Here is a 21,648-nt window from a genome sequence, read left to right as displayed (position 1 = left end):
GGTGGTGAGTTTAATAAACAATACAAGAAAAGCGTACGTGTCACGATCGTTAGAATAACTGGACCAAAGCGCAGCGTGATCTGGGTTCCACATCTTTTTATTTCTAAGTGAAACTCACAGCAAAACCAAAACAATACATCTCAAAAAGAAACGTGGAGCTAATAGTGCTAACAGGCAACTATCCATAGTCAAGATCCCACAAAGCACAATGGGGAAATGGCTGCCTAAATATGATCCCCAATCAGAGACAACGATAAACAGCTGCCTCTGATTGGGAACAATACCAGGCCAACATAGATATATAATTACCTAGATGACCAACCCTAGTCACACCCCGACCTAACCAACATAGAGTATAACAGCCTCTCTACGGTCAGGGCATGACAGTACGAACATGAATCAATAATGCCTGGCGAATAAACCTAAGTGAGTGTCAGATATAGGGGAGGTAATGTGTCCAGCTGTGCCTCATGAGCAGGTGCACGTAATGATGGTTGCCAGGACCGGTGGATTAGTAAACCGGCGTCGAACGCCGGAGAGGGGGAGCAGGAGTAGATGTGACAGTATCCCCCCCTGAAGCGCGTCTCCAGCCGCAGGATGGCGCCGGCCAGGCGGACAGCCCCGAGGGGGAGGAGCGGGCTGGTCCGGGCGGCGAAGGTGGAAATCACAGATGTTAGGATCCAGAATGTCCTCCACCGGAACCCAACACTGCTCCTCAGTACTGTCCCCCTCCCAGTCCACCAGGTACTGGAGCTGACCTTCACGATGTCGGGAGTCCAGGAGGGATTTGACAGCATGGGTGGGACCTCCCTCGCCATTGAAGGGAGGCAGAGGGCTGTTGTGGGGGACAGCCTCAGCCAGGGGACCAGGAACCACCGTCCTGAGGAGAGAGACATGAAACGAGGGTGAGATTACGTAGTCAGTGGGAAGCTGTAATCTATCAGGCAGAGTGGGAGGTTCCTGGTGGAGAGCCAGACACGATCACCAGGATGGAACACGGGTGCCTCACTGCGGTGGCGCTCCTTCTGGCAACGGACGGCACGCTGGAGCCTCACGTCAAACATCCTCTGCACGCCGGAACCATTCATCCACCGTATGGGCTTCGGTCTAGCTTGGAGTCCATGGTGCCAGGGCCTGCTGATAACCCAGGACACACGGAGTAAGCCCGGTGGAGGAGTGACGTATTGAATTCTGGGCATATTCCATTCAGGAAAGGAATCCCCATGCCGGTCCCGGCAGTGACTCCTCAGGAACCTCCCCAGCTCATCCTCTCCACCTGCCCATTGGACTGAGGCCGGTACCTGGAAGTGAGGCTGAGCAATCCAAAGAAACTATGCAGTATTGTGTTTTTTTGTGTGTTATTTCTTAACTTGTTACCCCAGGAAATCGTAGGTGTTATTACATACAGTCGGGAGGAACTATTGGATATAAGAGCAACGTCAACTCACCAACATTACAACCAGGAATACAACTTTCCTGAAGCGGATCCTGTGTTTGGCCCACCACCCAGGACAATGGATCGGATCCCAGCCGGCGACCCAAAACACAGAAGGGGCAGACGGAGCGGTCTTCTGGTCAGGCTCCATAGACGGGTACATCGCGCACCGCTCCCGAGCATACTACTCGCCAATGTCCAGTCTCTTGACAACAAGGTAGACGAAATCCGAGCAAGGGTTGCCTTCCAGAGAGCCAGACTAACGTTCTTTGTTTCACGGAAACATGGCTCACTCGAGACACGCTATTGGAGTCGGTACAGCCACCTGGTTTCTTCACGCATCGCACCAACAGAAACAAGCATCTCTCTGGTAAGAAGTGCGGGGGTGTATTCCTTATGATTAACGAGACATGGTGTGATTATAACATACAGGAACTAAAGTCCTTTTGTTCACCTGACTTAGAATTCCTCACAATCAAATGCCGACCGCATTATCTACCAAGAGAATTCTCTTCGATCATAAATCAGTCATTTATATTCCCCCCCCAAGCAGACACGTCGACGGCCCTGAAAGAACTTCATTCGACTCTGTAAACCACATATCCTGAGGCTGCATTTATTGTAGCTGGGGATTTTAACAAGGCTAATCTGAAAACAAGGCTCCCTAAATTCTATCAGCATATCGATTGTGCTACCCCGGCTGGGAAAACCCTGGATCATTGTTATTCTTCCGCAACGCATAGAAGGCCCTCCCACGCTCTCCTTTCGGGAAAAGCTGACCACGACTCCATTTTGATGCACCCAGCCTATAGACAGGAACTAAAACAGGAAGCACCCGCGCTCAGGTCTGTTCAACGCTGGTCTGACCAATCGGATTCCACGCTTCAAGATTGCTTTGATCACGTGGACTGGGATAGGTTCCGCATAGCGTCGAACATTGATGAATACGCTGAGCGAGTTTATTATCAAGTGCATCGGTGATGTTTTAATAGACGCTGAAGGTACAACATTCCCACACCAGAAACCGTGGATTGATGGCGCAAAACTGAAAGCGCGAACCACTGCGTTTAAATCATGGTAAGGTGACCAGAAACATGACCGAATACAAACAGTGTAGCTATTCCTTCCGCAAGACAATCAAACAAGCTAAGCATCAGTATAGAGACAAAGTAGAGTCGCAATTCAACGGCTCAGACACAAGAGGTATGCTACAAACATTTAAATGTGTTAACCCTCGCAAGGCTGCAGGCCCAGACAGCATCCCCGGCCGCATCCTCAGAGCATGCGCAGACCAGCTGGCTGGTGTTTTTACGAACATATTCAATCAATCCTTATCCCTGTCTGCTGTTCCCACATGCTTCAAGAGGGCCACCATTGTTCCTGTTCCAAGAAAGCTAAGGTAACTGAGCTAAATGACTACCGCCCCATAGCACTCACTTCTGTCATCATGAAGTGCTTTGAGAGACTGGTCAAGGACCATATCACCTCCACCCTACCTGACACCCTAGACCCACTTCAATTTGCTTACCGCCCCAATAGGTCCACAGACACAATCACACTGCCCTAACCCATCTGGACAAGAGGAATACCTATGTAAGAAAGCTGTTCAGCGACTCAACTCAGCATTTAACACCATAGTACCCTCCAAACTCGTCATTAAGCTGGGTCTCGACCCCGCCCTGTGCAACTGGGTCCGAGACTTCCTGACGGGCCGCCCCCAGGTGGTGAGGGTAGGTAACAAGATCTCCACCCCGCTGATCCTCAACACTGGGGCCCCACAAGGGTGCGTTCTCAGCCCTCTCCTGTACTCCCTGTTCACCCACGACTGCGTGGCCATGCACGCCTCCAACTCAATCATCAAGTTTGCAGACGACACTACAGTGGTAGGCTTGATTACCAACAATGACGAGACGGCCTACAGGGAGGAGGTGAGGGCCCTCGGAGTGTGGTGTCAGGAAAATAACCTCACACTCAATGTCAACAAAACAAAGGAGATGATCGTGGACTTCAGGAAACAGCAGAGGGAGCAGCCCCCTATCCACATCAACGGGACAGTAGTGGAGAGGGTGGAAAGTTGTAAGTTCCTCGGCGTACACATCACGGACAAACTGAAGTGGTCCACCCACACAGACAGCATGGTGAAGGCGCAGCAGGCTGAAGAAATTTGGCTTGTCACCAAAAACACACAATTTTAAAGATGCACAATCGAGAGCATCCTGTCAGGCTGTATCACCGCCTGGTACGGGAACTGCTCAGCCCATAACCATAAGGCTCTCCAGAGGGTAGTGAGGTCTGCACAACGCATCACCGGGGGCAAACTACCGGCCCTCCAGGACACCTACACCACCCGATGTCACAGGAAGGCCAAAAAGAGCAATGACAACCACCCGAGCCACTGCCTGTTCACCCCGCTATCATCCAGAAGGCGAGGTCAGTACAGGTGCATCAAAGCGGGGACCGAGAGACTGAAAAACTGCTTCTATCTCAAGGCCAGCAGACTGTTAAACAGCCATCACTAACATTGAGTGGCTGCTGCCAACATACTGACTCAAATGTCTAGCCACTTTAATAATGGAAAAATTTGATGTAATAAATGTATCACTAGCCACTTTAAATAATGTTTACATACCCTACATTACTCATCTCATATGTATATACTGTACTCTATACCATCTACTGCATCTTGCCTATGCCGTTCGGCCATCACTCATTCATATATTTTTATGTACATATTCATTCCTTTACACTTGTGTGTATAAGGTAGTTGTGAAATTGTTAGGTTAGATATTACTAGAAGCACAAGCATTTCGCTACACTCGCATTAACATCTGCTAACCATGTGTATGTGACAAATCAAATTTGATTTGACCGTGGCCCCAAATTTCTCCATGAAAGTCTTCCATACCCGTGACGTGAATTGGGGGCCACGGTCGGAGACGATGTCCAGGAAGACCTGCTGGAACAGTGCCTCAGCGACCTGAAGAGCAGAAGGGAGAGGAATAAACCGGCATGACCTAGAAAATCTGTCCACAACGGTGGTGAAACCATCAGAGGGGAGATCAGTAACAAAGCCAATGGACAGATGAGACCACTGAGGCACAGGAAGGAGCTTCCCTGCTGGAGCGATTTTGTTTGGGCACGAGTTGATATAGCACACCACGTTCTGCACCAAGGTGGGCCACCAGTATTTCTCAGAGATGGAGTGAATAGTGCGAGTGATACCCGAGTGGTCAGTGTTGAGGGATGTGTGCACCCAGGTCAACAGCCTATCCCTTATCTCTTTGGGAACGTAGATGCACTCAGAACGACAGTTAGTGGGTGCGGGCTCCCTCTCCAGAGCTTGGTGAATGTCCGCATCTACGTCCCAGACCACATTGACTGACTCGAGAGGGAAGGCAGGTCCTCCGCCATTCGGGTGCCCAGTCCGTGATATTAATCTTCGACCATGAGATGGTGGGGTTATGGCGTTGGAGCCATGGGAGGCCGAGGATGATCTTGTGAGCACTAATTGGGAGGAAGAAAGGAATGTTTTCCTGATGAGTGGACTCCACGGTGAGGTGATGTGTGTAATGGTTCCGGATCCTAGTGGTCGATTATCCAGAATTCTGTAACGTAGACGCTGGGAGTCGAGAAGCAAGTGCAGGTGGGGAGTTTAATAATAAACTAAACACGGACCAATACAAGAAACAAGCGCCACGTACGAACATGAAACAACAGCAATACTGCCTGGGGAATAAACCTGTGTGACTGCCAGATATAGAGGAGGTAATGAGTGAGGAAATGGTGTCCAGGTGTGCCTCGTCATGAGGAGCAGGTGCACGTACTGATTGATGCCAGGTGCGCCTAATGATGGTTGCCAGGACTGGCGACATGGAACGCTGGAGAGGAGCGGCAGGAGTAGATTTGACAGTATTAGTTAACTATTGATAAAAAAACAATAGTTTCTACCTTGTGGCCAGGTGTATATGCCTCATTATATTAGTTAACTATTGATAGAAAATGATAGTTGCTCCCTTGTGGCCAGGTGTATATAGGTGCTCCCCTTTCTCCAACTAAACAGAACAAGTCCACCTCCACCTATGTTCTAAAGTGTATGATGCTGAATTTGTCTTAAGTCTTTTTCTCAGGAGACTATCACCATGGCAAAGTTGACCATATTTTTGCTTCTCAGCGCTGCCTTTGCTCTGGGTGATGCAAGTAAGAGATATACCTTTGTTCTTTTTGTTATTTATGTATTTTTTTACTCTTTTTAGTTAGATAAGAGGTGTTTATTGATGTGTCGGTAGCAGAGGTATTCTTATCAATGGTTTGATTACCTGTTCACACTCATCAGATGCAGTTTGATGATATCATTCCACACTTTTTAAAGAGCAGATGAGTATTAATCTTCTGTCTTTGGCTCTCTTTGTTGTAGGGGATCTGAATGATGCAGAGAAACAAATTATGGAGAACCTGATACGCAACCTGCCAATCTGTAAAATGCCATCCTCATATCAACGGACTTTCTGAAACCTGCAGAAAACTATAATATTACATTGTTTTGTTAATGGACTGATAACGCACAGATGATTGAACACAGCACCACGGCTGGAACGCACTTTTGACCACTCGGATTGTGATGATGGAACTAATCATTTCATCAAAATATTGAATGTTATCTCTCCCTCCTACAGAGTCTGAGGAGATGGGAGCGAAGGAGAAGCAGGGACTACAAACCAGGAGTTCATCATGCCCACCTGGTTGGCATAGTTATTTTTATTTATCCTTTATTTAACTAGGGAAGTCGATTTAAGAAGAAATTCTTATTTACTATGACTGCCTACCCCAGCCAAACCCTAACCAGGACGACGCTGGTCCAATTGTGTGCCGCCCTATGGGACTCCCAATCACGGCCAGTTGTGATCTAGCCTGGAATCGAACCAGGGTCTGTAGTGACGCCTCTAGCACTGAGATGGAGTGCCTTAGACCGCTGAGCAACTCGGGAGGCCCATGGGACACACTGCTATCACTACGTCCCCATCTTGGCCAAATGGCCAGAGGCAGAGGTACCTTTTTAAATTGCTGTTAACAAAAGTCTATATTTAGGGCCAGATTTACTCCTTCTAAACCTCATAGGATTAGTGTAGTGTATTTCACAGGGTTGCTAAACTAAAACTTGATATGTGCTATTCCTTTTCTTTACCTTTTATATTCAGAAGCTTCCTATATATAAAATCATCATTACATTTTTACTCTCAAATGACCAAACAGGCTTGGATAACACTGGAGGCCACTTCAGTCTCCACAGAGTTGGGTAAAGCTGCTTTTAGTTTTTGTTGCACCCTTTTATGTGGAACTTCCAGAGCTCTAAGAAATGAAATGTTCTGGTCCCACAGTTCAAAGTAACGATTGGAGACAGCCATGTTGATTAATGTGTTTGTTCTAAATGTTTTGTATATTGTATGTGTTTGACTGTATTTCTACAGGGCTCATCTGTAAAAGAGACCCTAGTCTCAGTATGATTTACCTGTCAAAATATAGGTTAAATAAAACCAAATATTCTACCTTTTGTATGATTCCCTTTAAAATATGTCTTTCATAACCCCCCCCCCCCCCCCCCCCCCCCTCTTGGCAAAGTATTTCTCCTTTGCCAAGAGAATCCATCCAACTGACAGGGGTGGTATATCAAAAAGCTGATTAAACAGCATGATCATTACACAGGTGCACCTTGTGCGGGGGACAAAAGGCCACTCTAAAAGGTGCAGTTTTGTCACACAACACAATGTCACCGATGTTTTGAGGGAGCGTGCAATTGGCATTGAATTGGAATTTAATCTAAATGTCTCTACCATAAGCCACCTCCAACGTAATTTTAGAGAAATTCGCAGTACGTACAACCAGCCTCACAACCACAGACCATGTGTATAGCAATCATGTTGGCGAACAGTTTTCTGATAACGTTGTGAACAGAGTGCCCCGTGGTGGGTTTATGGTATGGGCAGGCATAAACTACAGACAATGACCAATTGCATTTTATTGATGGCAATTTGAATGCACAAAGACACTGCGATGAGGCCCATTGTTGTGCCATTCATCCGCGGCAATCACCTCATGTTTCACCATGTCGCAAGGATCTGTACACAATTCCTGGAAGCTAAAAATGTCCCAGTTCTTCCATGGCCTGCATACTCACCAGACATGTCACCCATTGAGCATGTTTGGGATGCTCTGGATCGACGTGTATGACAGCTTGTTCCAGTTCCCGCCAAGATCCAGCAACTTCACACAGCCATTGAAGAGGAGTGGGGCAACATTCCACAGGCCACAATCAACAGCCTGATCAACTCTATGCAAAGAGAATGTGTCGCGCTGCATGATGCAAATGGTGGTCACACCAAATGCTGACTGGTTTTCTGATCCACCACCCTACCTTTTGTTTAAGGTATCTGTGATCAACAGACGCATATCTGTATTCCCAGTCATGTGAAATCCATAGATTAGGGGCTAATGAATCCATTTCAATTGACTGATTTCCTTATATGAACTGTAACTCAGTAAAATCTTTGAAAGTGTTCCATGTTGCATTTATATTTTTGTTCTGTATAATTGTAAACGAACACTGTGTAGCTTCAAAACATGGTTAACTCATTTTTATATCATGTATGGTTAGGTCTGTCTATGAATTTGAGAGTGGCTATATTTCTCCAGTCCCATCCATCAGCTGTTTACCAAAACAATGGCGAGGGGATTGCACTTTCCTTTAAAGAACAGTGGTGTTTAGTGTCTGCTGGTTACACATCTGCCTGTGTGCTCTTTAGGAGGGTCTTTGGCTTTGGAACGACGGGTCCAGGTTTAGCTACCAGAACTGCGGCCAGGGGCAACCCGATAACCACAACTATGGTGCAGTGAACGACAACACGAATGGCCGTGAGCATTGCATGGAGATGAACTATGGAGGAACGATGCAGTCGCCAGCGGACTCTCCCTCCCAAACATTTTAATAGATGTAAAAATAAATCTGAAATAGAATTTGTTCCTTTTTTTTAGCTACATATAAAAAACATCAATACAATAATTAGCTTTCTCTGTGTTACCCTCTTTCCCAGGTGACCGTGGCTTGAATGATGCACCCTGCCGGATTCAACGGCCATTCATGTGTTCCAGAAAAATGTGATTCCTACAGATTAGTTGAGAATACGTTATATCGTTACTCCCCTGATCCGTCTGTCATCATGTTTAGTGTACTTTTATATTCTTGTTGATTTTAATGTGGGATTATATTGTTTTTCTATCTTGATGATTATTGCTGATTCAGTAAAGTGACTTTGAATGTCTTGAAAAGCGCTTAAAATATATCATTATTGTTTTTATTATTATATCTGAGACCATCTCGGGATATGTGATTCTTCAATAAAGCCACAGTCTGTAATATTTCCTGTTGTTCAATGGTCATTTTTGCAAAAACCCCCAGAAAATTGTGTGTGGCTCCAGGGAGGGGGTTTCCTTTGCAGAAGCACCCTCATGAAACAATGTATTAATATGTGTGTGCATGTTCACCATTGATTGCAAACACTCCTTTGTGACAACCGAACCTATCAGCGTATGGGATTCTTTTAACCGAGGATGGTGTTGGATGCTGGATATTGCTGTATAGCTGGCCAAAAACACCTAGTATGAGCAAAATGATGTTGAAACGGATGATGGGATTCAAAGTGTAAATCTGGGAGCTAACGGGCCTGTCAGCCTTGTGGGATTTGAGGACGGTAATTAGCTCAGCTGTCACAGTCGGGTTCAGATGGGTTTTACTCCGGCCCGAGGTAGGGCAAGGGCTGGGCCAGATCTGGACCATATGGAAAAATACACAGAGAGTTGATACAGGAGTTCCTCAAAGCCAGCCAGAGTACCAGCCACCTCTCCCTATGTCCCTGCCATCAAATCCACTCTCCCCTTAATGAAGTGGCTGACATTACTGAAGCGCTCTCCGTCTGGCTGCGTGGTGGAAACGAGGGGGTGTCCTCCACCTCCCCGCCATAACACACATGCACTCAGACTGTAGCTGGCTGGAGACATACCTGTTTGCTGCACCGTAAAGTAGAGCATGGATGGCAACCGTGCGGTGGACGGGGAATAACAAATGGCAAACGCACCATGGTAGTGCAGAATACTGTACCCTGCCGTGTTACTTAGCTACACGGGCTGATGTGTCATAGTCATGTGTGTGTTGTCTCAAGAGATGTTGTGCCTGCATGTATGTATGTATGCTTGCATTCATGTGTGTAGGTAGCCTACACACTGTGCTGTGCACTAGAGATGTGACCACTTCACTATACTACAGTATGACATTTCTGCTGAGACAAAATATTGCATGATATTACATGCATGACGGAGTGCATGCCTGTATACTTGCACGCATGTATGTAGCCCACATACAGTACACTTGAGATGTTTCCTGCCCAGGGGAATCTCCAGAATTATACCATACTGTAGTTGAGGCAAAATATTGACATTTGACCTTCCTTCTCTGGAATGTGGAATACCATTCGCAACAAGTTTGATTTATATTTTGATGTATATCTAGCTTGAACGGTATGAGTAAAGATACCAGGCAGACCCAGGCTTAAATGATGCAGAAAACTGATTTATTTCCCAGATTTACCCATGCCTCATTATTGGAGCATATTAGCTCATTCCTGTGCACTGATGTCAGTGTTCCCCAAGAGGCCCTCCCTGCAGGAGATTGTTTGATTGTAGCCTCACAGCTGGCTTGTGATGTGGGCCAGGCCTGAATGGAAGGATGGAGGGAGGAGAAGAGACAGGTGAGTCAGTTGCCCCCAGCTGTGAAAATCTGAAAATCAGGCTGGACCCTGGTGCTGGGTTGGGAAGAGAGAGGGGAGGAGTTTCTCTCGCCCTTTTTCATTCTCGCTCTCCTTCTCTAAGAGTAAGTGTGTGTGTGTGCGTGGATGTGTGAGAAACGCAAATATGTGACAAACAGCAAAAGTAAGAGACAAGTACAGAACAGACATACCCACATTTCCCATGAGAATATCTGTCATCCTCCGTGGCATGCGGTGTGGAGACATACCAGGGCTCATCTAATTTGTGTCCTTGCTGTGACTGCTGAGAGAGAGAGAGAGAGAGAGAGAGAGAGAGAGAGAGAGAGAGAGAGAGAGAGAGAGAGAGAGAGAGAGAGAGAGAGAGAGAGAGAGAGAGAGAGAGAGAGAGAGAGAGAGAGAGAGAGAGAGAGAGAGAGAGAGAGAGAGAGAGAGAGAGAGAGAGAGAGAGAGAGAGAGAGAGAGAGAGAGAGAGAGAGAGAGAGAGAGAGAGAGAGAGAGAGAGAGAGAGAGAGAGAGAGAGAGAGAGAGAGAGAGAGTTTTTGAGTTTTTATAAAACCTTTATTTTCTACTCAATTATTAACATAAATAATGACACACTGCCTTTTCAGAAATGAAACAATAACTGTAATTCCTACTCAAAATAAATAAAATAAAACTACAAAAGAACATATACATTCAACTTATTTCCTCAACAAAAAATAATTTCCCCTCCTCTACAAAACAAAGCACTCCTTCATATGCCCACTTCTCCTCAAATAATGGGAGATCTTTTACAGCTGAGAAGAACTCAAAATCCACTTTTATTCTTGCTTTCACTAATCCTTTAAAAACACATCTTATATCCTTCTCATATCCCGTGTCTATCTTATGTTTCCTACTCAAAAAAATTGACATCTTAGCTTGTCCCAAAATAAAATTTAACAGTTGACATTTTCTTTTCTGTTGCTTACTATATTGAAACCCCAAAATAAAAACATTGTTATTAAAAAACTCACCTACAGCTCTAAACAAAGACTCCAGTATTTCCAATAGAGGTTTTATCCTCTCACACTCCATAAAACAGTGAAAAATGGTTTCTCTTATATTACAAAAAGGACATCCATCTCTAACATCTGAGTTAATGACAGATACAAAAGCATTAACTGCAATAATGCCATGTAAAACCCTCCATTGCATATCACCAGTACCCTTTTGTAACGGTGGTTTGTACAGTGCTCTCCATGCTGGCTTTACTTTGTCATCAATTCCCAATTTTACCCTCCATGGAGTGTCTTTTCTATTTTTCAATTTATCTTTATTTAACACCTTTACACACCCCCTATACAAGTCCTTCCCATTCACCTCATCCAAACCCACCTCCTCCAACCCTCTCAAATCCAACAATAAACCCTTTCTCTCTGACTCTGGGATATTTGGTGTAATCCCTAGTCTTGGAAATGTGACGTCTTCATCTTGTACCTTCTTCTCGTGGCTATTAAGCATTCCCCACTCTTCCTCTGACAGAGCCTTCCTGCAGCTTCCCAGCATTTGTCCGACAATCCTTTCCGACCTCACCCCCAAATGTTCAGCCAACCTTCTTCCATCCATTAAGGCGGGCCCAGCCATGACCATTAACTGTTTTAAGGTGATGATTTTGCCCTTCACCAAAATCTTGGAGAAATGTGGAACAGCTGCAGTTGTACAATCCAGTCTTGCCCCATACACCAGAGGTTCCTCCAACAACCAATGCACTGACTCCGCTGAAGTTCGTCTGGACACCTTCATTATGCTCCACACTCTGAGAAGACCTCTGTAAAACGGAGGTACTCCCTCCCTAGAAATTTGTCTACTATCAACCAGAAATAAAGCCTTCTTTAATCCTAATCCTCCAACCCTCTGTAATACAAGACCTGCCACCCCTCTCCACACCACCTTTTCCGGTCCATAAAGCAGCCTTTGAATAAACTGAAACCGGAAAGCAGCAGCTCTACTAGCAAGATGTACAAGACCTTGTCCCCCCTCCTCTTTTGATAAATATAAAACACTTTGTGGAACCCAATGATATTTATCCCAAAAGAAATCCACAATAATTGCCTGTATCTTAGCCAGAAGGCCAGATGGTGGTTCTAAAACTGACAACCGATGCCACAGTGCAGAGGCAATCACATTATTAACTATAATAGTGCGCCCCCTATATGACATACGAGATAATAACCAACGCCATCTCCTCATCCTCCCTTCCACCATTTCAACCACCCCACTCCAATTTTTTTCCATAGTTCCCTCATCTCCTAGGTACACTCCAAGATACTTAAAACCTCCCTTACACCATTCTAGCCCCCCTGGCAAAGCCATGATCCCTCCATCCCATTTTCCAATCTGTAAAGCACAACTCTTTTCCCAATTTACCTTTGCAGAGGATATTCCCCTAAAACGATCAACCATTATACTCAAACTATCCACCTCCGCTTGATTTTTCACTAACACAACTACATCATCAGCATAGGCTGAGAGACAAATAGGAGGAATATCCTCTGAAAGGTACACCCCTTCAATGCGACTTCTAATGCTATTTAGTAGTGGCTCTATAGCAATGGCATACAACATCCCTGACAAAGAACATCCCTGCCTAATACCTCTACACACTTTAAAAGGAGCACTCAAACCACCGTTAACTTTCAATACACTTTCAATGTCACCATATATCACCTTTATCATGGCAATAAAACCCGAGCTGAACCCAAACGCCTCAAGCGTGTGCCATAAATATTTATGTTCAACTCGGTCAAATGCCTTTTCCTGATCAATTGAAATTAGACCAGCATCCAACCCAATAGCCTTAGAGACGTCCAAAAAATCACGAATCAGAGAAATGTTATCCCCTATCTGCCTGCCAGGAACACAGTAGGACTGGTCCGTATGTATGATTTGCCCCATCACCTCCCTCAGCCTGTTGGACAAAGCCTTTGACAATATCTTATAATCAGTGCACAATAAAGCCACCGGCCTCCAGTTCTTCACCTCCCTAGGGTCACCCTTTTTGGGCAATAGGGTGAGGACAGCCCTTCTGCAGCTTATTGGTAGTAACCCTCCGGTTAAACTATCATTAACCACTTCTAGCCAATCCTCTCCCAACATAGCCCAAAAAGACTTAAAAAAGTCAACAGGAAGCCCATCAATGCCTGGTGCCCTTCCATTTTCCATGCCTTTTAATGCAGTGTATAACTCCTGCAAAGACAATGGTTGCTCCAGCTCAACCTGCGTTTCTGCAGCCACCTTTGGGAGCCCATCAAAGAACTGTTGTGTCACTGTTTTATCTTCTTTGTACTCACACTTATAGAGCTCAGCATAGAACTCTACTGCCCTCTTTCTAATTTCACTCGGGCTAGTGAGCTCTTGTCCAACAGCTGATTTGAGACAATGAATAATTTTTCTTTGTCCATTCTTTTTCTCTAAACCAAAGAAAAACTTGGATGAGGCATCCATTTCAGATATTCCCTGAAACTTACTTCTCACCAATGCCCCCTGTGCTCTGATACCCAGCAGGTCTGCCAATGCAGCTTTTCTCCTCTTGAGGGCCTGAGTATGGCCTCGATCTCCTGTGGTCTCAACCAACGTCATGAGTTCCACTATTTCAAACTCTAAGGCTTTCATTGATCTAGTGATATCCTTGGTGACATTCCTCGTGTATTGATTACAGAATTGTTGAATCTGGATTTTCCCTATATCCCACCACTGTTGAATTGATACAAAACTAGCCTTTTGAGACCTCCACCTCTCCCACAAAAAACTGAAACATTTCCTGAAGTGAGCATCACTCAATAAAGTTATATTAAAATGCCAATATGCACTTTTGGGTTTTACATCATTAATGAACACCACCTCTGTTATTAAACAATGATCCGAAAATCCCACTGGGGTTATCACACTTGATTTACAAACCTGAGATTGATGCTCAAAACAATAAAACCTATCTAACCTGGCCATAGAGATGGTGTTCTCTCTCACATGCGCCCAGGTGTACTGCCTTGTGCCTCCATTTTGACTCCGCCAAATATCACACAATTCATGTGTTACAATGAGGCGTTTTAAAAAAGTCCTTGAGGCTATATGAGGTTCTTGGTGATTTCTATCTAAATCGCTGACTGTGCAGTTGAAATCCCCAGCAATAAATAAATAATCCTCTTTATTACATTTCTCAACTGTATTTGATAATGTCTCTAAAAAACATACCCTCTCAACTGTCACCACTGGGGCATATACATTTATCAGACACATAGTGATGTTTTCATACCTTGCTCTGACTTTTAATAACCTCCCCTCAACTATCTCCTCAACCTCATAAGACAAAGGCAAAAACCCTTTTGAGAACAAAATAGCCACACCCCCACTTTTTGAGTTTTTATGACTACACACCACTGTCCCCCCCCACTCTTGTTGCCACATAACTTCATTTTCCAAATTACTATGCGTTTCTTGTAGAAAAATTATGTCACTTCCCTTTCCCCTAATTAACTCATACACCATGGCTCTTTTTTTACCATCTCTTCCCCCATTTACGTTTAAAGAAGAAATCTTAAAACTACTCATGGATGAAAAAAATATACAGAAGATGATACAGCCACCCCATCTCTTTACAGAGTTAAAACTGCAACTAAACTCTTTCATTTTCTTTCGAATTTACATCACTTATCACTCTCGTGACCACTTTCTTGAGTCTAGCAATTTCAGGGCTTTTCAACCCTCCTCCTGTAATTTTTGACATCAGAAACTTTGCTGATTCAATAAACAATTCACTTTCAGGGAAAAAATCAGTTACATTGTAATCCTGCATATATTTCTTCCCTTTTGTCACCTTCAGAAATTGACGTATCTTCTCAATTCCATATCTCCCTTCCACCCCATTTGTCTCGCTATACTGTTGTGACGCGTCAGATGACTCACTCTCGCTATCCTCCCCAGAAGAAAAATCCACCATCTCTACCACTTGTTCATCTTCAACTGATTTATCACTCTCTACCTTTCTCTTAGAACTAGACCCTTCACCCCCCCTTACATTCTTCCTTTTACTCCTCGGTATTTTGAAAACATCTGCTTCTTTTTCCATTATTTCGACCTCCTCTTGCCCTCCAATTTCATTCTCCAGCACCACCTCAGCGACGGCAATCGCAATCTCACCACCTATTTCCCCTCCCTCTTTTTTCTGATCTACCACAATTTCCACCTTATCCACAATGCCTTCTTCTCCTACTTTTCCAACCACATCTGCCCACCTTCTCCCTTCCCCTGCACCCTTAGCATTTTCATCCCTTCGCGGTGGTGCGTTATTTGCACCAGCACTATAACTACTACCGGTCTCAGCGCGCTCATTCTCGGGACAACTGCGCACCAAATGCCCCTCTCTTCCACAACCAAAACATTTCATTGATTCAGTCGAAGCGTAAAATACATAATCAAATCCATCAATCTTAAAACTGAACGCTAAATTCAGTTCATCAACGTCCTTTTTTAAGATCATATGCACTTGCCTCCTATGAGACACGACATGTTTCAGCAACGGAGATTTGCATCCAAAAAGAACCTTCTTTATTGTAGATACGATTTGACCATGACGCGCTAACTCTCGCTCCAGCACTTCATCTCTAACAAAAGGTGGCACGTTAGAAAGTATCACTTTTTTCGCCGGATTCATAAGCGGAAATACCTGCGTCTGTGTCTCCCGCAAGACCACACCCGTCTCGACTATTTTATTCACCTTTTCAATAGAATCTAAGAATATCACTACAGCGCTATTCATCCTTGAGGCTGATTTGATGCTATCATACCCAATGATAGCACCAACCGCAAGACTACATTCTTCTACTGAACAGCCGGCCGAGGCTGGAATCTTCACTCCATGCCTTCGACTAAGTTTTTCATACTCCAAACCTCCACGAGTGGCCATTTCAACCCGCCCCACCCGCTGGTTGTGCCCTCGCGACAAAAAAAAACAACCTCAAACTATCCCACCACCCCTATACTTTCTTAGTAATATTTAGAAAAAATACCCTTAAACCAACTAAACTAATCAATATATATATATTTACATACCAAAACCCAATAGAGTGAAAAGAAATCCAGTCGCTCTCACAATCACTCCTGCTTGACGACTCACTCCCAGCATGCACTCCGAAGAGAGAGAGAGAGAGAGAGAGAGAGGCAGAGAGAGAAAGAGAGACAGAGAGAGAGAGAGAGAGAGAGAGAGAGAGAGAGAGAGAGAGAGAGAGAGAGAGAGAGAGAGAGAGAGAGAGAGAGAGAGAGAGAGAGAGAGAGAGAGAGAGAGAGAGAGAGAGAGAGAGAGACCGACTGCTGAGAGAGAATGAGGGAGAGAGGGAGGGTGGCCAGGGAATGAAAAAAGCAACTGAGACCGAGACTGTATTTTGTGTTGAGGCACAAACACACTGATGATGCATGGGGGCAGGAGACTTGTTATTGCCGTTATTGCTCCAGCTGTTCCATTTGGATGAAGAATATGTTTCATGGGACGTGTGAATGGACTATAAAACAGGGAAACAGTATTGGGTGTGAAAACATTGTGTTAACGAGGCCCACTTCCATTCATTCAGGGTAAAAAGGGTATTCTTATAACCTGCACCTCTCCAGGAAGTACTTCTCCTACTGTGTTGCCATCATTATTGTCATAATGAAATGTGTAGTGCCAAGGCAGGACAACACCCTCTGTGGGTCTGGATGGTCTAGATAAAAATCACCTTCATATGAATATACAGTATGGCTTCATGGGCAATGAAAACTATTTACTTCCATCTCCAAACATTACATAAAGAGGGTAAAATGTCCATCACTAAAATGGTTTGAGGGAGGTTTCCCACATTCCTTTTAATGTTTTATTGAAGAATGAATACCATTTGATGAGTATGGTCCTGCACGACCCGTAGTCTGTAGCCATGAAATGCTTTGAAAGGCTGGTCATGGCTCACATCAACACCATTATCCCAGAAATCCTAGACCCACTCCAATTTGCATACCGCACCAACAGATCCACAGATGATGCAATCTCTATTGCACTCCACCCTGCCCTTTCCCACCTGGACAAAAGAAACACCTATGTGAAAATGCTATTCATTGACTACAGCTCAGCGTTCAACACCATAGTGCCCTCAAAACTCATCACTAAGCTAAGGACCCTGGGACTAAACACCTCCCTCTGCAACTGGATCCTATACTTCCTGCAGGCCACCCCCAGGTGGTAAGGGTAGGTAACAACACATCCGCCACGCTGATCCTCAACACGGGGGCCCCTCAGAGGTGCGTGCTCAGTCCCCTCCTGTACTCCCTGTTCACTCATGACTGCACGGCCAGGCACAACTCCAACACCATCATTAAGTTTGCTGATGACACAACAGTGGTAGGCTTGATCACCGACAACAATGAGACAGTCTATAGGGAGGAGGTCAGAGACCTGACCATGTGGTGCAAGGACAGCAACCTCTCCCTCAACGTGATCAAGACAAAGGAGATGATTGTGGACTACAGGAAAAAGAAGACCGAGCATGCCCCCATTCTCATCGAGGGGGCTGAAGTGGAGCAGGTTGGCAGCTTCAAGTTCCTTGGCGTCCACATCACCAACAAACTAACATCGTCCAAGCAGACCAAGAGAGTCGTGAAGAGGGCACGACAAAACCTATTCCCCCTCAGGAGACTGAAAAGATTCGGCATTGGTCCTCAGATCCTCAAAAGGTTTTACAGCTGCACCATTGAGAGCATCCTGACGGATTGCATCACTGCCTGGTATGGCAACTGCTCGGCCTCCGACCGCAAGGCACTACAGAGGGTAGTGCGTACGGCCCAGTACATCACCGGGGCCAAGCTTCCTGCCATCAAGGACCTCTATACCAGGGGAAGGCCCTAAAAATCGTCAAAGACTCCAGCCACCCTAGTCATAGACTGTTCTCTCTGCTACCGCACGGCAAGCAGTACCGGAGCACCAAGTCTAGGTCCAAGAGGCTTCTAAACAGCTTCTACCCCCAAGCCATAAGACTCCTGAACAGCTAATCAAATGGCTGCCCAGACTGCTGCTACTACTCTCTGTTATTATCTATGCATAGCCACTTTAACAACCCTACCTGCATGTCCATAATTATCTCAATTACCTCGGCACCGGTGCCCCCCGCACATTGACACATTGACTTTGTACCGCTACTCCCTGTATATAGGGAGCTATTGTTATTTACTGCTGATCTTTAATTATTTGTTTTTCTTATCTCTTATTTTTTTTGAATTTTTTGGTTTGTTGGTATTTTCTTAAAACTGCATCGTTGATTAAGGGCTTGTAAGTAAGCATTTCACTGTAAGGTGTTGTATTCGGCGCATGTGTCAAATAAAATTTGATTTGATTTCATGTCATTTATTGAGTGTAAACTGGACTGTGAATAGATTGATGTGAAGCAGGATCTCATACATCACCCTTCGTTCTAGACCAGGGTTGTAGTCATTAGGGCACACTGTGGCAATCCATTTAAAAATGAAAACAAGTGGTTCTTGTTGGACAAGTCCAGGTAGTCCCTCCCTGTTTCAGTCTGTGTTCTCCCGTTTGGTGCCTAATGAACACAACCCTGGCTGTTTCACATGACCAGCCCCTGTTGCTAAGCAGCCAGTTCAGGTCGAGCTATTTTAATGGCTGACACTAGATCACCCATATTCTAATTACATTGGCTGGAGAAGCGGCATCCACCGCTAAAATGATAACCTGCTTATTCAATTCATTGACTGAATGCGCACATGTAATGACTACCATATGACATGCATTCAGCATTCATGTATGAAAGGATGGATGCGGCTGGGCCTGTGGGACCTTCAAATATAATTTATATAAGACTACAAAAAATTATCTTTGAGCTCTCGGCATCATTATAGTCGCTATAGTATGCATTGGTTGAAACTCAATGTTAAATCTCCCTACCATCATATCTAAGCCAATATGACAGCAATGTCGATGAGAATTCGCAAATCAACTTGATTGACCCCCCTCTCGTCATGATTGTCCATCATTACCACTATACAGGATTTGTGATAGGGCCGTTAGCATTAGGGTCGTCAGATACATTTTTTACCAAACCTAGCTCAAATTTTAGACATCGGATTAAAACAAGGCTACAGCGTCGGTAAGGTGACCATTAGACTTAGATACATTTGGACTGGATACGTTTGTAGGTGCACGTGTACATTTCTGCCCAATAAAAACCAAGGATGTGCTGCTACCTTTTCAGACCAATTTCAGAGTTCTAAAACCAGTCGAGCAACTTGGTTGCTGCGCAACAGTAGCAGCTAGCTAGTAGAAAGCCAGCAGCTTTAGGTAGCTAGCTAACACCAGTTGGATGAGAAGCAAAATAAAATAACTAACCAGCTAGCTAGGTATATTTCGCTATGGAAGGTTTTCATATGGCTGAAGACAGTCATCAGTGCAAACTGCTGACCTGGACACCTGCGCGTAATCAGTGCACAAACAAATAACCTAGCGAACATCATTGGCTGCTATTATAGCCAGTTAGATACACAAACTTTGGTAACTTTGGGGAAACTGCCACGTTGCTAATTATAAAACATGCACACACTAGACAGACCGGTTGCTGTTAGAAGATCCAGAGCAAATTCTAGCCCTTACCTTATGCATTAATTCCGTTCACTCCCTCTGTCAATGACATTTTCTTCTTGTCATTATAATACACATTTACACTTTTTGATCAACACAGTGTCAAGTTACTTTTTAATGTGTTCCCAAAAACCTGAAGTCTCTATCCACAAGTGAAAAGTAGCAGGGTTGCAATTTGCACACGAAGCATCCAGGTAAAATAACATAATGGTCATTGCTTTTTTTGCGTGACATGTGTGCAGTCAAAAGAAAACGCCATGCTGCTAACACATTCCTGTAAAGCTTAGAGAGGATCTCATGTTAAATACCGTTGAAGTAATATGGCTACAGGTTCATCTGCCTCACCTAAAGCCCATTCTTGGGGGAAGCTGCTATAGACCACCAAGTGCTAACAGTCAGTATCTGGATAACGTGTGAAATGCTTGATAATGTGATATCAACAGAGAGGTATATTTTATGGGTGATTTAAATATTCACTGGCTTTCATTAAGCTGCCCAATTAGGCTGTGTTATGAGGAGCAAACAGATGCTGAACTTGACACATTGATGAAATTGCTTATTCCAGTTACTAATAAGCATGCACCCAGTAAGAAAAGGACTAAAAACTAAACTCTCGTGGATTGATGAAGAATTGAAAAATTGTATGGTTGAGAGGGATGACGCAAAAGGAATGGCAAATAAGTCTGGTGGCACAACCCATTGGCAAAAGTATTGCACATTTATCAAGAATCAAGGTAAAACCCAAGTACAGACTGTGTTGAAGTAACAATGTTTATTACAGCAACATGGGGCAGGCAAATGACAGGTCAAGGCAGGCATGGGGTCGATAATCCAGAGTAGCGGCAATGGTACAGGACGGCAGGCAGGCTCAGGCAGAGTGGTCAGGCAGGTGGGCTCAGAGTCCGGACAGGCAAGAGTCAAACCCAGGAAGGTGAGGGAAAAAAAGAGACTGGGGGAGGGCAGGAGCTGAGAAAACCGCTGGTTGACTTGAACAAACAAGACGAACTGGTAACAGACTTACAGAAAACACAGATATAAATACACAGGGGATAATGAGGAAGATGTGCAACACCTGGAGCGGGGTGGAGACAAGCACAAGGACAGGTTAAACAGATCAGTGCGTGACAAAATTGAGAAATCATGTGACTAAACTGAATAAAAAGAAGAAGAAACAACACTATCAAACAAAGATAAATGACATAAAGAATGATCGTAAAAAGCTTTGGAGCACCTTAAATGAAATTTTGGGAAAAAAGGCAAACTCAGCTCAATCATTCATTGAATCAGATCGCTCATTCATCACAAAACCGACTGATATTGCTAACTCATTGACATTATTAGCAAATTTAGGCATGACATGCCACCAACAAACGTTGACACTACATATCCAAGTATATCTGACCAAATGAAGAAAGACAAGCGTTGTAATTTTGAATTCCGTAAACTGAGTGTGGAAGAGGTGAAAACATGATTGTTGTCTATCAACAATGACAAGCCACTGTGGTCTGACAACTTGGAGGGAAAATTACTGAAGATAATAGCGGATGATATTGCCACTCCTATTTGCCATATTTTCTATTTAAGCCTACTAGAAAATGTGTGCCCCCTCATCAATCTAGACACAATAGGCATAATGACAAAGTGAAAACAGGTTTTTAGAAATTTTTGCACATGTATTAAAAATAAAAACAGAAATACCTTATTTACATGAGTATTCAGACCCTTTGCTGTGAGACTAAATCGAGCTCAAGTGCATCCTTTTTCCTTGAGAT

General features: G+C 44.4%; 1 long non-coding RNA gene across 1 annotated transcript; it reads right to left on the bottom strand.

Annotated features, from left to right (window-relative positions):
* Nucleotides 1–10,065: 10,065 nt before the first annotated feature.
* On the bottom strand, nucleotides 10,066–16,365 carry LOC120049329. The gene is made up of 3 exons (XR_005477107.1): nucleotides 16,318–16,365; nucleotides 10,440–10,531; nucleotides 10,066–10,196 (listed from the first exon to the last, which is right to left on the bottom strand). It is a non-coding gene; the product is annotated as an uncharacterized LOC120049329 (long non-coding RNA).
* Between the last annotated feature and the right edge of the window lie 5,283 nt (nucleotides 16,366–21,648).

The sequence above is a fragment of the Salvelinus namaycush genome, chromosome 6, assembly GCF_016432855.1.
Source record: "Salvelinus namaycush isolate Seneca chromosome 6, SaNama_1.0, whole genome shotgun sequence".
In the NCBI taxonomy this organism is placed as follows: domain Eukaryota; kingdom Metazoa; phylum Chordata; class Actinopteri; order Salmoniformes; family Salmonidae; genus Salvelinus; species Salvelinus namaycush.
Note: the sequence above shows the minus strand (reverse complement) of the source record. Positions and strands in the feature narration are given on the sequence as shown.